The sequence below is a fragment of the Protopterus annectens genome, chromosome 1.part1 (assembly GCF_019279795.1).
Source record: "Protopterus annectens isolate FY-2018-M chromosome 1.part1, PAN1.0, whole genome shotgun sequence".
NCBI classification, from domain to species: Eukaryota; Metazoa; Chordata; order Ceratodontiformes; family Protopteridae; genus Protopterus; species Protopterus annectens.
The window spans coordinates 1494407577-1494425243 of NC_056726.1; positions in this window are offsets into that span (position 1 = coordinate 1494407577).

Consider the following 17667-nt stretch of genomic DNA (forward strand, 5'->3'; position numbering starts at 1 on the left):
AAAAATTTTTTTTAAAAAACCGGAAAAAAGGGAAAAAAAAATTTTTAAAAAAAAAAAAAATTTTTTTTTCAACCCTTTTTTTTTTAAAATTTTTTTTTGGTTTTTCAAATTTTAAAAAAAAACCCCCAAAAAAATTTTGGTTTTTTTTTTGGCCCTTTTTTTAAAAATTTTTTTAAAAAAAAAAGGGGGTAAACCTTTAAAATTTTTAAAAAAAAAAAATTTTTAAATTTTAAAAACCTTAAAAATTGGGGGGAAAAAAAAAAAAAAAGGGGAAAAAAAAAAAGCCATTCAAATTTTTTCCCCCGGGCCCCCATTAAAAATTTTAAAAAAAAGGGAAAAAAAATTTTTTTTTTAAAAAAAAAACCCCCCCCCTTTTACCCAAGAATTTTAAAATTTAAAAAATTTAAAAAAAAACCCAAAAAAGGGGAAAATTTTTCCCAAAAAAAACCCAAAAAAAAAAAAACCCAAAAAAAAAAAAACCCGGGGGGAAGGTTTTAAAAACCAAAACCCCAAAAAAAAAAAAATTCAAAAAAAAAAAAAAACCCCAAAAAAAATTTTAAAAATTTAAAAAAAAAAAAATTTTTTAAAAACCCTTTTTTTTAAAAAAAAATTTTTAAAATTTTAATTAAAAATTTAAAAAATTTTGGGGGGTTTTTTTAAATTTTCCTTTTCCCCCAAAAATTTTTTTTTAAATTTTTAAAAAAAAAAATTTTTTTTTGGGGAAAAAAACTAAAAAATTTTTTTGGGTTTTTTGGAAAACCCCCTTTTTAAAAAAAATTTTTTTTAAAAAAAAAAATTTTTGGGGGAAAAAAAGGGAAGGGGTTTTTAAGAAAAAAATTTTTTTTAAAAAAAAAACCCCAAAAAAAAAAAATTTTAAATTTTAAAGGGAAAAACCCCGGGTTTTTTAAAAAATTTTTCAATTTTTTGGGGGGGGTTTTTTTTTTTTTCCCCCCTAAACCCAAAAAAATTTTTTGGGTTAAAAAAAATTTTTTTTTTTTTTTTTTTTTTTTTTTGGGCCCAAAAAGTTTTTCAAACCCAAAAAAACCCGGGTTCAAAACCCCCCCCTTTTTTTTTGGGGGTTTTTTTTGGGGGAAAAAAAATTTTTTAAAAAATTTTTAAAAAAAAAACCCCCCCCCCCCGGGGGGTTTTGGGGAAAAAAATTTTTAAAAGGAAAAAATTTTTTTTGGTTTTAAAAATTTTAAAATTTTTCCCCCCAAAAAAATTTTTTTGGGGAAATAAAAATTTTTCCCAAAAAAAGGGGGGGGGGGTTTTTTTTGGGCCCCGGGGCCTTTTTAAAAAAAATTTTTTTCCCAAAAATTTTTTAAAAAAAAAGGGGGGGGGCCCCCCCGTTTCCCAAAGGGGTTTTCATTTAAAAAAATTTTTTCCCCCAAAAAAAAAAAAATTTTTTTTAAAAAAAGGGGAAATTTTTTTTAAAAAAAAAACAAAAAATAAGGTTAAAAACAATTTTTAAAAAAAATTTTTTCCCCCCCCCAAAAAATTTAAAAAAAACTTTTCCCCCCGAAAAGGGGGTTTTTAAAACCCGTTTCCCAAAAAAAACCCCCAAAAACCCCCCCAAAAATTTTAAAAAAACCCCCAAAAAAGGGGTTTTAAAAATTTTTGGGGGAAAAACGGGGGTTAAAAAAGGTTTTGGGGAAAAAAAAAAAGGGGGGAAAAAGGGGTTTTTACCCAAAAATTTTTTTTTAAAAAAAAAAGAAAAAAAAAATTTTTTTAAAAAATTTTTTAAATTTTTGGGTTTAAAACCCCAAAAATTTTAAAAAAAAGGGGATTAAAAAAAACCGTTTGGCCCCAAAACCCCTTTTTTTTGGGGGGGGAAAAAAAAAAAAGAAAAAAGGGAAAAATTTTTTAAAAACCCCCTTTTTAAAAAAAATTTTTTTTTGGGTTTTTTTCCTTAAAAAATTTTAAACCCAAAAAAACAAAAAAAAAAGGGGCCCCCAAATTTGGTAAAGGGGGGTTAACCCGGTTTTCCCCGGGGGCCCCCTTTTAAAAAATTTTTTAAAAAAAAAAAAAAAAAGGTTTTAATTTTTTGGTTTAAAAAAAGGTTCTTTTTTCCCCCCTTTTTTAAAAAACCGGGTTTTTTTTCCCCCCCCTTTTTTTTTAAAAAAGGGTTTTTAACTTTTTTTAAAAAAATTTTTTTAAAAAAAAAAGGTTTATTTTTTTTTAAAAAATTTTTTTAAAAACCTTTTTAAAATTTTTTTTAAAAAAAAAAAAAATTTTTTTTAAAAAAAATTTTTTGGGTTTTTTTTTTTTTAAAAAGGGGAAAATTTTAAAATTTTAAAAAAAAATTTTTTTTTTGGTTTAAAATTTTATTTTTTTGTTTTTTTTGAAAAAAAAAAAAAATTTTTATTTAAAAAATTTTTTTTTTTTTTTTTTTTTAATTTTTTTTGAAAAAATTTTTTTTTTTTTTAACATTTATATTATTTAAATTTTTTTTTTTTTTTTTTTTTTTTTATTTTAAAAAAAAAGTTTTTTAAATTTAAATTTTTTTTTTTAAATTTTTATTTTTTTTTAAAAAGGTTTTTTTTAAATTTTTTTTATTTTTTATTTTTTTTTATTAAAAAATAATTTTAATTAACCCAAAAAATTTTGGGGGTTTTTTTTAGTTTTTTGAAAAATTTTTTTTTTTTTTTTAAAAAAATTTTTAATTCTTTAAATTTTTTTTTTTTTTCCCTTTAAAATGGTTTTTTTTTTTCCCCTTTTTCTTTTTGTTTTTTTGGTTTGGGGTTTGGGGGGGGGGGTTTTTTTTTTCCCCCTTTTTCCCCCTTTTTTTTTTTTTAATTTTTGGGTTTTGTGGGCATTGCACACAGTGTAAACACATTCAAGTGACTACTGACATCAATATTAATAACAAACACTACACAATAAATGGCTCCTTTAATTGTGAGTCCAAAGCTGTAGTATATGCAGCTTGCTGTCAGGTTTGTCCCTCATTTTATATAGGTAAGACCGAGCGGAAACTAAAACAAAGAATATACGAGCATTGTTATGCTGTTAGTAAAGGTGATGTTAACAATGCTCTTGCTCGGCATATTTTACAATTTCTAACACATGAGTTTTTATTTTTGGTCGTACACCAAACACTTTTAGACCCGAGAGAGGGGCCTTGGCAACTTTTATTAGAACAAAATGAGTTGTATTGGCAAATCAAAACGGCTGCATACATTTTTCCTGGTTTAAATGAATTTGTGTCTATTAAAAGCGTGTTAAAATTAAAAGCTTTAAATAGATAACATATTAATTTTGCATAAAAGATTTCGAATTTGATACTGTACCTTTTTGTTGATTAAGTTTGAAACATAGTAACATTTACACAGTTTTATATATATAAAAATATGTACTTTGTTTTTGGTCATATATTCAGTATTATTATGATCAGATTTTAGTTTTTAGTCTTTAACCAGCATGCAATTAATTATTTATTTACTTTTTGCATATTACTATATATTTTTTATGTGTCTATATTTAGCTAAATATCTTAGTTCTTATAGTAAATGTATGTCATTATCACATATTATACATTTTCAGTTTTGCCCCAGTAGCTTTTTAAACTGTGATTTTTTAGTATAACATTTACACATGTTATACATATATATTTAATGTTATTTATAAATTGAGTATTATGTACTTAACATTGTAACATTTTGCAGCAGGTTTCATACTGTTTAAATATTGTACTTTTATCTGGTTTTATTTTTATTGGTTGATTGAATGACTAATTGATAATTAACTACAAGCTATATAAGCATCAGTTTTATGTTGTTCTGGGTCTGAAGAAGGTGGAATATGTTTACCACTGAAAGCGCTTACCATATTAAAGTTTTTAGTTGCTTTAGCGTTACGTTACTCGTATTTGCTTATTTCAGCTTCCTCCTACCATTCAACTCGTTTTTCTTTTGATTTTTAGTCGTTTTTCGGTTTTCTTGTTTTTTTGTTGGATATCATGGCGAGTGGGAGTGGAGATGGGGAAAGCGGTTCGCAACTACTGTTTCCATCAACATCTGAGGAACTTAATGCTACTATGGGTCACAGTCATAACAGCAACTCCAACGAAGCGAATGCTGTTGGGAATTTAACCATATTGGTAAACATGCTTCTTGGGAAAGTTGAGGCACTTTCCCAGAAGTTTGAGCAAGGTACAAGAATGGTCAATACCTCCAGTATGGCAGAAACACCAAATCAAGGACTTCATTTACCCTGTTCTCATAATAGTTTTTCGGTTTTCTTGTTTTTTATATATATATATATATATATATATATATATATACGTATATATATATACATGTATATATATATATATATATATATATATATATATATATATATATATTTATATATATATATATATATATATATATATAGTAAGAGAGAAAAACAGAGCGGTACAGTTATGGGTATAGATATGGATATGGATAAAGCTAAAGATAAAAACATAGGTTTAGCTGTGGGTGAAGAAATGACATTAAGATTAGAGATCTGGATTGACAGAAACGTATAAAGCCAAACTCCGGTTACAGCTTGTGAAACAGTTTTAGTAAGATTATGGTTAAATAACTAAGAGGGCTACTTACGGATATTCAAGTTAGGCAAGAGCAGTGCCAGCTGTTCTCAAATCAGTTTTTTAGTTTATTAGTTAATATGATCAAACTGGCTTCTTGGGTAATGTGTCTGGGAACTGAGTTTCATATTTTTGAAATATGCACTTGGAAAATATAGTCAACATGCTATTAGATTTTAGAACTTGTACATATTTTTTATAATAAACTTTAGAGATTGATAAGGATTATAATTCTGAATTAGGTTAGACAATGTGTGACTTTTTTAGTTTTTAGATAATAGGCCAGACTCATGATTGTCTACAATACGTGTACACTGAGGGTACATGATCTATATTCAAGAATATCCCCTACCATATTTATGTACTGTCTGTTCAGTCAGAAGGATTATACTAACTGGACATGGAGCCTGGACTCTGGGTAACCTTTAGGAATCTCCCTCGATATTGAAGGCTGCAAGAAAATCAGTAGGAAAACTAGAATTAGGAGGACGAAGGTGGGCGTTATATGCTTGTTTTGTCCGTTCACTGCACATGTAATGTGGGTATTCATTAATCTGTGTATTAAATTGAACTGTGATAATACAACTAAATTAAGTAGTTCTTACTAATTAGTTGTGTTTAATGTCATAGTGTGGTGTGCTGCATGTGATACATTTTAAGTAAATATGTCAATATTATTATTATTATTGTTGTTATTATCACACCTAGTGAGTTTTAGAAATTGCCTCAGGGATTCATGAAGAGGCCCAGAGTGAGCCATACAGGTTGCACGAAAAAGGCACTGCTCACATAATACTGTATTTTGTGATACAGAAACATGTTAGCTATGAAGAAGAAAGACTTGATTATCAGAAAACTAGCATATCTCTGAGTCACAGTTAACTATTGCAATGCGTGGATCAGCACGTCTCATGTTAGTTAACTGGTAGCCAAATTGCATAAGCAAAGAGTGGTAACCCTGATGTCTAGTGATTTCCTAACTGATACCCATGCTGCTGTATGTGCCATTATGGTACAGGATTATAGTGACCCTGGTGTCTAGTGTCCTCCCTCCACCCCTCAATCCCTGTACTGGTTTAAATATATTGATTTAAATGCCATTATGGCACAAGAATATAGTGACCCTGGCATCTAGTGTCCTCTCCCAACCTTCAGTCCATGTACTGGTTTACATATATTGGTTTAAGTGCCATTATGGCACCTAATTATAGTGACCCTGGTGTCTAGTGCCCACCCACACCTCATCCCCTGTACTGCTTTAAATATATTGGATTAAGTGCTATAATGACACAATAGTAATACCCCTGGTGGCTAGTATTCTAGTGAGTCCCAATTCCTGTACTAGTTTAAGTGTCATTCTGGTAGAAAAGTAGTATCCATGGTTTCTAGTTTACCCTGCAATGGATTAAGTACCATCATTGTTAGCCCTGAGTTGTAGTGTTCCTCCAAGTTCTAGTAGGGATCTGGGTATTGTTATGGGACCAGAATAATATCCCTAATGTGCAGTGTTCCTCCCAGTCCCTGTAGTGCTGTAAATGTTGTTATTGTGCAGAAATAATATCCTGGATGTGCACTGTTCCTCCCAGTCCTTGGAGTGCTGTAAGTATTGCTATTGTGCAAGAATAATATCCGTGATGTGCAGTGTTCCTTATAGTCCCTTTAGTGCTGTAAGTGCTGTTATTGTGAAGGAATAATATTCCTGATGTGTAGTTTTCCTCCCAGTCCCTACAGTGATGAAGTCTTCTTATGGCCCAGGAATAATATCCCTGATGTGCAGTGTTCCTTCTAGTCCCTTTAGTGCTGTAAGTGCTGTTATTGTGAAGGAATAATATCCCTGATGTGCAATGTTCCTCCCAGTCACTGTAGTGCTGTAAGTCTAGTTATGGCACAGGAACAGCATCCCTGATGTGCAGTGTTCCTCCTGGTCCCTGTAGTGCTGCACATCTTGTTATGGTACATGAATAATATCCCTGATGTGCAGTGTCCCTCCCAGTTCCTGTAGTGCAGCAAGTGTTGCTGTTGTGCAGGAATAATATCTGTGATGTGCAGTGTCCCTCCCAGTCCTTGTAGTGCTGTAAGTGTTGTTATTGTGCAGGAATAATATCCCTGATGGTCAGTGTTCCTCCAAGTTCCTGTAGTGCTGTAAGTCTTGTTATGGCACATGAATAATATCTCTTATGTGCAGTGTTCCTCTCAGTCCCTGTAGTGCTGTAAGTTTTGTTATGGCACATGAATAATATCTCTGATGTGCAGTGTCCCTCCCAGTCCCTGTAGTGCTGTAAGTGTTGGTATAACACAGGAATAATATTCCTGATGTGCAGTGTTCCTCCCAGTCCCTGTAGTGCTGTAAGTTTTGTTATTGTGCAGGAATAAGATCCCTGATGTGTAGTGTTCCTCACAGTCCCTGCAGTGCTGTATGTCTAGTTATAGCACAGGAATAATATCCCTGATGTGCAGTGTTCCTCCCAGTCCCTACAGTGTTGTAAGTCTTGTTATGGCACAGGAATATTAGCCCTGATGTGCAGTGACCCTCCCAGTCCATGTAGTGCAGGAAGTCTTGTTATGTCACAGGAATAATATCCCTGATGCGCAGAGTCCCTCCCCATCCCTGTAATGCTGTAAGTGTGGTAATTGTGCAGGAATAATATCCCTGATGTGCAGTGTCCCTCCCAGTCCCAGTAGTGTTGTAAGTGTTGATATTGTGCAGGAATAATATCCCTGATGTGCAGTGTCCCTCCCAGTCCCAGTAGTGCTGTAAGTGTTGTTATTGTGCAGGAATAATATCCCTGATGTGCAGTGTCCCTCCCAGTCCCAGTAGTGCTGTAAGTGTTGTTATGGCACATGAATAATATCTCTGATGTGCAGTGTTCCTCCCAGTCTCTGTAGTGCTGTAATTGCTGTTATTTTGCAGGAATAAGATCTCTGATGTGTAGTGTTCCTCACATTCCCTGCAGTGCTGTAAGTCAAGTTATAGCACAGCAATAATATCCCTGATGTGCAGTTTCTCTCCCAGTCCCTGTAGTGCTGTAAGTATTCGTATAGCACATGAATAATATTCCTGATGTGCAGTGTTCCTCCCAGTCCCTGTAGTGCTGTAAGTCTTGTTATGGCACAGGAATATTAGCCCTGATGTGCAGTGACCCTCCAAGTCCCTGTAGTGCTGTAAGTGTTGTTATTGTGCAGGAATAAGATCCCTGATGTGTAGTGTTCCTCACAGTCCCTGCAGTGCTGTATGTCTAGTTATAGCACAGGAATAATATCCCTGATGTGCAGTGTTCCTCCCAGTCCCTACAGTGTTGTAAGTCTTGTTATGACACAGGAATATTAGCCCTAATGTGCAACGACCCTCCCAGTCCCTGTAGTGCTGGAAGTCTTGTTATGTCACAGGAATAACATCCCTGATGCGCAGAGTCCCTCGCCATCCCTGTAGTGCTGAAAGTGTTATTATTGTGTAGGAATAATATCCCTGATGTGCAGTGTTCCTCCCAGTCCCAGTAGTGTTGTAAGTGTTGTTATTGTGCAGGAATAATATCCCTGATGTGCAGTGTCCCTCCCAGTCCCTGTAGTGCTGTAAGTGTTGGTATGGCACAGGAATAATATCCTTGATGTGCAGTGTTCCTCCCAGTCCCTGTAGTGCTGTAAGTGTTATTGTGTAGGAATAATATCCCTGATGTGCAGTGTTCCTGCCAGTCCCTGTAGTGCTGTAAGTGTTGTTATTGTGCATGAATAAGATCCCTGATGTGTAGTGTTCCTCATAGTCCCTGCAGTGCTGTAAATCTAATTATAGCACAGGAATAATATCCTTGATGTGCAGTGACCCTCCCAGTCCCTGTAGTTCTGAAAGTCTTGTTATGTCACAGGAATAATATCATTGATGCACAGAGACCTTCCAAGTCCCTCTAGTGCTGTAAGTGTTGTTATTGTGCAGGAATAATATCCCTGATGTGCAGTGTTCCTGCCAGTCCCTGTAGTGCTGTAAGTGTTGTTATTGTGCATGAATAAGATCCCTGATGTGTAGTGTTCCTCATAGTCCCTGCAGTGCTGTAAATCTAATTACAGCACAGGAATAATATCCTTGATGTGCAGTGTTCCTCCCAGTCCCTGCATTGTTGTAAGTCTTGTTATAGCACAGTAATATTAGCCCTAATGTGCAGTGTCCCTCCCAGTCCCTGTAGTGCTGGAAGTCTTGTTATGTCACAGGAATAATATCTCTGAATATCTCTGATGTGCATTATTCCTCCCAGTCCTTGTAGTGCTGTAAGTGTTGTTATTGTGCAGGAATAAGATCCCTGATGTGCAATGTTCCTCCCTTTCCCTGCAGTGCTGTAAGTGCTGTTATTGTGTGGAAATAATATCCCTGATGTGCAGTGTTCCTCCCAGTCCCTGTAGTGCTGTAAGTGTTGTTATTGTGCATGAATACGATCCCTGATGTGTAGTGTTCCTCACAGTCCCTGCAGTGCTGTAAGTCTAGTTATAGCACAGGAATAATATCCCTGATGTGCAGTGTTCCTCCCAGTTCCTGCATTGTTGTAAGTCTTGTTATGGCACAGGAATAAAATCCGTAATGTGCAGTGTCCCTCCCAGTCCCTGTAGTGCTGTAAGTGTTGGTATAGCACTGGAATAATATTCCTGATGTGCAGTATTCCTCCCAGTCCCTGTAGTGCTGTAAGTGTTGTTATTGTGTGGGAATAATATCCCTAATGTGCAATGTTCCTCCCATTCTCTGTAGTGCAGCAAGTTTTGTTATTGTGCAGGAATAAGATCCCTGATGTGTAGTGTTCCTCACAGTCCCTGCAGTGCTGTAAGTCTAGTTATAGCACAAGAATAATATCCCTGATGTGCAGTGTTCCTCCCAGTCCCTGCAGTGTTGTAAGTCTTGTTATGGCACAGGAATATTAGCCCTGATGTGCAGTGACCCTCCCAGTCCCTGTTGTGCTGGAAGTCTTGTTATGTCACAGGAATAATATCCCTGATGCACAGAGTCCCTCCCCATCCCTGTAGTGCTGTAAGTGTTGTTATTGTGCAGGAATAATATCCCTGATGTGCAGTGTTCCTCCCAGTCCCTGTAGTGCTGTAAGTGTTGTTATTGTGCATGAATACGATCCCTGATGTGTAGTGTTCCTCACAGTCCCTGCAGTGCTGTAAGTCTAGTTATAGCACAGGAATAATATCCCTGATGTGCAGTGTTCCTCCCAGTTCCTGCATTGTTGTAAGTCTTGTTATGGCACAGGAATAAAATCCGTAATGTGCAGTGTCCCTCCCAGTCCCTGTAGTGCTGTAAGTGTTGGTATAGCACTGGAATAATATTCCTGATGTGCAGTATTCCTCCCAGTCCCTGTAGTGCTGTAAGTGTTGTTATTGTGTGGGAATAATATCCCTAATGTGCAATGTTCCTCCCATTCTCTGTAGTGCAGCAAGTTTTGTTATTGTGCAGGAATAAGATCCCTGATGTGTAGTGTTCCTCACAGTCCCTGCAGTGCTGTAAGTCTAGTTATAGCACAAGAATAATATCCCTGATGTGCAGTGTTCCTCCCAGTCCCTGCAGTGTTGTAAGTCTTGTTATGGCACAGGAATATTAGCCCTGATGTGCAGTGACCCTCCCAGTCCCTGTTGTGCTGGAAGTCTTGTTATGTCACAGGAATAATATCCCTGATGTGCAGAGTCCCTCCCCATCCCTGTAGTGCTGTAAATGTTGTTATTGTGCAGGAATAATATCCCTGATGTGCAGTGTTCCTCCCAGTCCCTGTAGTGCTGTAAGTGTTGTTATTATGCAGGAATAATATCCCTAATCTGCAGTGTCCCTCCCAGTCCCAGTAGTGTTGTAAGTGTTGATATTGTGCAGGAATAATATCCCTGATGTGCAGTGTCCCTCCCAGTCCCTGTAGTGCTGTAAGTGTTGTAATTGTGCAGGAATAATATCCCTGATGTGCAGTGTTCCTCCCAGTCCCTGTAGTGCTGTAAGTGTTGGTATGGCACAGGAATAATATCCCTGATGTGCAGTGTTCCTCCCAGTCCCTGTAGTGCTGTAAGTGTTGGTATGGCACAGGAATAATATCCCTGATGTGCAGTGACCCTCCCAGTCCCTGTAGTGCTGTAAGTCTTGTTATTGTGTGGGAATAATATCCCTAATGGGCAATGTTCCTCCCATTCTCTGTAGTGCGGCAAGGTTTGTTATTATGCAGGAATAAGATCACTGATGTGTAGTATTCCTCACAGTCCCTGCAGTGCTGTAAGTCTAGGCATAGCACAGGAATAATATCCCTGATGTGCAGTGTTCCTTTCAGTCCCTGCAGTGTTGTAAGTCTTGTTATGGCACAGGAATATTAGCCCTGATGTGCAGTGTCCTTCCCAGTCCCTGTTGTGCTGGAAGTCTTGTTATGTCACAGGAATAATATCTCTGATGTGCAGTATTCCTCCCAGTCCCTGTAGTGCTGTAAGTGTTGTTATTGTGCAGGAATAAGATCCATGATGTGCAGTGTTCCTCTCACTCCCTGCAGTGCTGTAAGTGTTGTTATTGTGTGGGAATAATATCCCTGATGTGCAGTGTTCCTCCCAGTTCCTGTAGTGCTGTAAGTGTTATTGTGCAGGAATAAGATCCCTGATGTGCAGTGTTCCTTTCACTCCCTGAAGTGCTGTAAGTGTTGTTATTGTGTGGTAATAATATCCCTGATGTGCAGTGTTCCTCCCAGTCCCTGCAGTGCTGTAAGTGTTGTTATTGTGCCTGAATAAATTCCCTGATGTGCAGTGTTCCTCCCAGGCCGTGTAGTGCTGTAAGTGTTAAAATTATGCAGGAATAATATCCCTGATGTGCAGTGTTTCTCCTAGTCCATGTGTCCATGTAGTGCTGGAAGTCTTGTTATGTCACAGGAATAATATCTCTGATGTGCAGTGTCCCTCCCAGTCCCTGTAGTGCTGTAAGTTTTGGTATAGCACTGGAATCATATTCCTGATGTGCAGTGTTCCTCCCAGTCCCTATAGTGCTGTAAGTGTTGTTACTGTGTGGGAATAATATCCCTAATGTGCAATGTTCCACCCATTCTCTGAAGTGTAGCAAGTTTTGTTATTGTGCAGGAATAAGATCCCTGATGTGTAGTGTTCCTCACAGTCCCTGCAGTGCTGTAAGTCTAGTTATAGCACAGGAATAATATCCCTGATGTGCAGTGTCCCTCCCAGTCCCTGTAGTGCTGTAAGTGTTGGTATGGCACAGGAATAATATCCTTGATGTGCAGTGTTCCTCCCAGTCCCTGTAGTGCTGTAAGTGTTATTGTGTAGGAATAATATCCGTGATGTACAGTGTTCCTCCCAGTCCCTGTAGTGATGTAAGTGCTGTTATTGTGCAGGAATAATATCCCTGATGTGCAGTGTTCCTCCCAGTCCCTGCATTGTTGTAAGTCTTGTGCACAGGAATAAAATCCCTAATGTGCAGTATCCCTCCCAGTCCCTGTAGTGCTGTAAGTGTTGGTATAGCACTGGAATAATATTCCTGATGTGCAGTATTCCTCCCAGTCCCTGTAGTGCTGTAAGTGTTGTTATTGTGTGGGAATAATATCCCTAATGTGCAATGTTCCTCCCATTCTCTGTAGTGCAGCAAGTTTTGTTATTGTGCAGGAATAAGATCCCTGATGTGTAGTGTTCCTCACAGTCCCTGCAGTGCTGTAAGTCTAGTTATAGCACAAGAATAATATCCCTGATGTGCAGTGTTCCTCCCAGTCCCTGCAGTGTTGTAAGTCTTGTTATGGCACAGGAATATTAGCCCTGATGTGCAGTGACCCTCCCAGTTCCTGTTGTGCTGGAAGTCTTGTTATGTCACAGGAATAATATCCCTGATGCACAGAGTCCCTCCCCATCCCTGTAGTGCTGTAAGTGTTGTTATTGTGCAGGAATAATATCCCTGATGTGCAGTGTTCCTCCCAGTCCCTGTAGTGCTGTAAGTGTTGGTATAGCACTGGAATAATATTCCTGATGTGCAGTCTTCCTCCCAGTCCCTGTAGTGCTGTAAGTGATGTTACTGTGTGGGAATAATATCCCTAATGTTCAATGTTCCTCCCATTCTCTGAAGTGCAGCAAGTTTTGTTATTGTGCAGGAATAAGATCCCTGATGTGTAGTGTTCCTCACAGTCCCTGCAGTGCTGTAAGTCTAGTTATAGCACAGGAATAATATCCCTGATGTGCAGTGTTCCTCCCAGTCCCTGCAATATTGTAAGTCTTGTTATGGCACAGGAATATTAGCCCTGATGTGCAGTGACCCTCCCAGTCCCTATTGTGCTGGAAGTCTTGTTATTTCACAGGAATAATATCCCTGATGTGCAGTGTTCCTCCCAGTCCCTGTAGTGCTTTAAGTGTTGTAATTGTGCAGGAATAATATCCCTGATGTGCAGTGTTCCTCCCACTCCCTGTAGTGCTGTAAGTGTTGTTATTGTGCAGGAATAATATCCCTGGTGTGCAGTGTCTTTCCCTGTCTCAGTAGTGCTGTAAGTATTGTTATTGTGCAGGAATAATATCCCTGATGTGCAGTGTCCTTCCCAGTTCCAGTAGTGCTGTAAGTGTTGATATTGTGCAGGAATAATATCCCTGATGTTCAGTGTCCCTCCCAGTCCCTGTAGTGCTGTAAGTGTTGTAATTGTGCAGGAATAATATCCCTGATGTGCAGTGTTCCTCCCAGTCCCTGTAGTGCTGTAAGTGTTGGTATGGCACAGAAATAATATCCCTGATGTGCAGTGTTCATCCCAATCCCTGTAGTGCTGTAAGTGTTGTAATTGTGCAGGAATAATATCCCTGATGTGCAGTGTTCCTCCCAGTCCCTGTAGTGCTGTAAGTGTTGGTATGGCACAGAAATAATATCCCTGATGTGCAGTGTTCATCCCAATCCCTGTAGTGCTGTAAGTGTTGTAATTTTGCAGGAATAATATCCCTGATGTGCAGTGTTCCTCCCAGTCCCTGTAGTCCTGTAAGTGCTGTTATTGTGCAGGAATAATATCCCTGATGTGCAGTTTTCTTTCCACTCCCTGCAGTGCTGTAAGTGTTGTTATTGTGTGGGAATAATATCCCTGATGTGCAGTGTTCCTCCCAGTCCCTGTAGTGCTGTAAGTGTTGTTATTGTGCATGAATAAGATCTCTGATGTGTAGTGTTCCTCACAATCCCTGCAGTGCTGTAAGTCTAGTGATAGCACAGGAATAATATCCCTGATGTGCAGTGTTCCTCCCAGTCCCTGCATTGTTGTAAGTCTTGTTATGGCACAGGAATATTAGCCCTAATGTGCAGTGTCCCTCCCAGTCCATGTAGTGCTGGAAGTCTTGTTATGTCACTGGAATAATATCTCTGATGTGCAGTATTCCTCCCAGTCCCTGTAGTGCTGTAAGTGTTGTTATTGTGCAGGAATAAGATCCCTGATGTGCAATGTTCCTCCCACTCCCTGCATTGTTGTACGTCTTGTTATGGCACATGAATATTAGCCCTAATGTGCAGTGTCCCTCCCAGTCCCTGTAGTGCTGTAAGTGTTGTTATTGTGCAGGAATAAGATCCCTGATGTGGAGTGTTCCTCCCAGTCCCTGTAGTGCTGTAAGTGTAATTGTGCAGGAATAATATCCCTGATGTGCAGTGTTCCTCCCAGTCCCTGTAGTGCTGGAAGTCTTGTTGTGTCACAGGAATAATATCTCTGATGTGCAGTGTACCTCCCAGTCCCTGTAGTGCTGTAAGTGTTGGTATAGCACTGGAATAATATTCCTGATGTGCAGTGTTCCTCCCAGTCCCTGCAGTGCTGTAAGTGTTGTTATTGTGCGGGAATAATATCACTAATGTGCAGTGTTCCTCCCATTCTCTGTAGTGCAGTAAGTTTTGTTATTGTGCAGGAATAAGATCCCTGATGTGCAGTGTTCCTCACAGTCCCTGTAGTGCTGTAAGTCTAGTTATAGCACAGGAATTATATCCCTGATGTGCAGTGTTCCTCCCAGTTCCTGCAGTGTTGTAAGTCTTGTTATGGCACAGGAATATTAGCCCTGATGTGCAGTGATCCTCCCAGTCCCTGTTGTGCTGGAAGTCTTATTATTTCACAGGAATAATATCCCTGATGTGCAGAGTCCCTCCCCGTCCCTGTAGTGCTGTAAGTGTTGTTATTGTGCAGGAATAATATCCCTGATGTGCAGTGTTTCTCCCAGTCCCTGTAGTGCTGTAAGTGTTGATATTGTGCAGGAATAATATCCCTGATGTTCAGTGTCCCTCCCAGTCCCTGTAGTGCTGTAAGCATTGTAATTGTGCAGGAATAATATCCCTGATGTGCAGTGTCCCTCCCAGTCCCTGTAGTGCTGTAAGTCTTGGTATGGCACAGGAATAATATCCCTGATGTGCAGTGTTCCTCCTAGTCCTTGTAGTGCTGTAAGTGCTGTTATTGTGCAGGAATAATATCCCTGATGTGCAGTGACCCTCCCAGTCCCTGTAGTGCTGGAAGTCTTGTTATGTCACAGGAATAATATCCCTGATGCACAGAGTTCCTCCTAGTCCCTCTAGTGCTGTAAGTGTTGTTGTGCATGAATAAGATCCCTGATGTGTAGTGTTCCTCACAGTCCCTGCAGTGCTGTAAGTTTAGTTTTAGCACAGGAATAATATCCCTGATGTGAAGTGTTCCTCCCAGTCCCTGCATTGTTGTAAGTCTTGTTATAACACAGGAATAATATCCCTGATGTGCAGTGTTCCTCCCAGTCCCTGTAGTGCTGTAAGTGCTGTTATTGTGCAGAAATAATATCCCTGATGTGCAGTGTTCCTCCCAGTCCCTGTAGTGCTGTAAGTGCTGTTATTGTGCAGGAATAATATCCCTGGTGTGCAGTATTCCTCCCAGTCCCACTAGTGCTGTAAGTGTTGCTATTGTACAGGAATAAGATCATTGATGTGCAGTTCTCCTCCCAGTCTCTGTAGTGCTGTAAGTCTTGTTTTAGCACAGGAATAATATCCCTGATGTGTAGTCTCCCTCCCAGTCCCTGTATTGCTGTAAGTGTTGTTATGGCACATGAATAATATCCCTGATGTACAGTGTCCCTCCTAGTCCCTGTAGTGCTGTAAGTGATATTATGGCACAGGAATAATATCCCTAATGTGTGATGTTCCTCCTATTCCCCATAGTTTGGTAAGTTTTACTTTCACACAAGAATACTATCTCTGCTGGGTAGTCTCTCCCGCATCCTATAGTACAGCAATTTCTGATGGCTTTTGCATCTCATCCCCAGTGTTAGAGATCATAATTGTTAATGTAGGGGTGTGTACATGTATGACAGCCACCCCCACCACATTCACACACACACACACACACACACACACACACACACACACACACACACACACACACACACACACACACAAACACATGTACCATCCTACTCATACACACACACACACAAAACCCCCTACCCACCTGCTGGCACTTGTACACTCACCTATTCACATACACAGACTCAAACTCACACACATACAAACCTGCCTAACCTGCCCCTTACCCCAATTCCTCTATCTCCCAGGCTGACAGAGACGCATACACATACACACACACACACACACACACACACACACACACACACACACACACACACACACACACACACACACACACTCACACATGCAGCTCCACACTCACTCACTCACTCACTCACTCACTCACTCACTCACTCACTCACTCACGTCACATACCTTCTGACCCTACCTTAACACTAAAGTCCCCAGTTAGTACCGCTGCTGTGATGACTAAACATGGCCATTTGGCATCGTTCACTATCACAAAGTGATAAGTTTGGCTATGCTAATCTACACTGCTGAATGAGTCTATGAATTGCTTGGTATGTCGATGTCTTCCAGAAGATGATTTCAGGGGAAAAAGAGCAGAATGAATTAACATATGCCTTTCTCCTGGTCTGCTTCTTTTTCTTGTAATATGGCCTAGGATTCAGCTTAACATGGTGCTGCATGGCTTTAAGCTAGACCACTTTGTTAGGGTTGTCTTGGGATTCCAAATGTTTAGAGCAAGATACACAGCTTACGGTAACCTTCATGAATTCTGTCCTGCATCTTTGTCTGTTGGGAAAAATTGAAGAAGAAGAAAATTAAGTTAAAAATCATGTGTACGCAGTGACAATTATTTGTAGGATATTGTTTAGTTTTATAATATTGTACCTGATTTTTGATGATGACATAATCAGTGTGTTTGTTGAATTTAATTTTATGGTCTATGTGCACATCTAAAAAACTTAGCATATGTGACTTGTTCAATGTGGAAACTTTTTAGGCATGTTATTTCTAATTTAAATATTTGGCTTTGTGAGGCCCAAGGGAACAATCATATAAAAATAGCTTTGTTTTATTGAGAATTAAGTTTTTTAATAATGTTTCTAGATTACAGAAATTGGTTTGAGTTGGTGTTTGAAATTTTTGTAATATCAAGGCTGCCTATGTAAGTGTACAGTTATTCACATTTTGTACTAGAGTTGTGTCAATAAAGATGTTAATGCACTGGGGACCATAGATCCCTGAGAAACAACTAGTAAATAAAACAATGGCATTTTCTGTTTAACACATTGCAAGGGTTTACTCAGGTAGCTCTGAAACTAAAGAACAGTGTAGTTTTTAATGTTCAGTTTAGTTAGGTGATATATAAGGAGATGAAGAGAAACACTATCAAAGGCTTTAGACAGGTAAAGAAATAAAGAGATGACATGAGGACCAAGGTTCTTATTGGAGTTTAGCCTGTTTAGGCAGGTTAATAAGGCTGTTTTTGTGTTATAGGTTTGTACTATGCTAACTACCCTTGTGGGCTATTTTAAGCCTAGTCAATTACTCCATGTCAGAATCAAACCATGCACCTTGTACAAGGTAAACACTATAACCATTATTCCAACCTCCCACCCCTATATCCTATTCATATTCTATACTGGGTGAGGGATATTAAATTATTAATTTTAAGTTGATATGCTTATTAATTATGGACATAATTTTAGCTAGCCCAGTGACATACCGAGATAAAGCTTTTACTACAACACAGATGTTCCAGTTTGATTAGTGGTTTGACTGCATGATGGGGCTGGCTGGGAGGATGGGGAGTTCCTATCTTGGCGGG